This window comes from Panthera pardus, unplaced genomic scaffold (genome assembly GCF_024362965.1).
Source record: "Panthera pardus isolate Hobbes unplaced genomic scaffold, ASM2436296v1 HiC_scaffold_22, whole genome shotgun sequence".
Taxonomy (NCBI): Eukaryota; Metazoa; Chordata; class Mammalia; order Carnivora; family Felidae; genus Panthera; species Panthera pardus.
In genome coordinates this window covers 63,104,234-63,104,928 of record NW_026526788.1, presented here as the reverse complement: position 1 = coordinate 63,104,928, position 695 = coordinate 63,104,234, and the positions used below count along the sequence as shown (strand labels likewise).

Here is a 695-nt window from a genome sequence, read left to right as displayed (position 1 = left end):
CCCCAAACAGCACGTCTGGTTCCTCTTCGTGATGAATTTCAATGTTTCGTCTTTAGTCTCAAATATCTGCCTGTGTGAATCTGTGTTTGATTTTAGAAAGAAAGAAAGAAAGAAAGAAAGAAAGAAAGAAAGAAAGAAAGAAAGAAAGAAAGAAAAAAAGAAAGAAAGAAAGAAAGAAAGAAGAGGAAAGAAAGAGAGAAAGAAAAAGTCTTGCACTCACTTCAGCAGATCATATACTAAAATTGGAAGGATACAGAGATACATATGGCCCCTGTACAAGGATGAAACACAAATCCGTGAAATGTTCCATATTCCTCCAGGAGATCAGCACCTTTGGGAATCCCCTTCACTCTCTTTCTGAAAAAGCTGTTCTTAGGAAAAGACATGATAAACTCATTCACTCTCAAAAAAAAAAAAAAAAAAAAAAAAAAAAGTCTATGATCCAAAACTGCCAAATACCATAAAGTGAAATGAAGGATAAGACACCAAGTAGAGCCACAGCCCACACATCTATCATGGAGACAGGGGGCAATGATTAAGCACCTTGACATGTTACTTTGAGGATAATCACAACAATCCCTGATAATGAAAGAGCATAGTGTGCAGACACCTTGAAATCCATTCCTTTTCTCCTTTGTTCAGTCAACCTATGAATCGCCTCTTCTGTCTCAGACACTGTTCTAGGTTCTAGGCTG

At 37.3% G+C, this 695-nt stretch overlaps 1 non-coding gene across 1 annotated transcript; it reads left to right on the top strand.

Moving 5' to 3' along the window:
- Nucleotides 1-212: 212 nt before the first annotated feature.
- LOC128772583 (U6 spliceosomal RNA) lies at nucleotides 213-316 on the top strand. The gene has a single exon (XR_008416760.1). It is a non-coding gene; the product is annotated as a U6 spliceosomal RNA (small nuclear RNA).
- The last annotated feature ends 379 nt before the right edge of the window (nucleotides 317-695 follow it).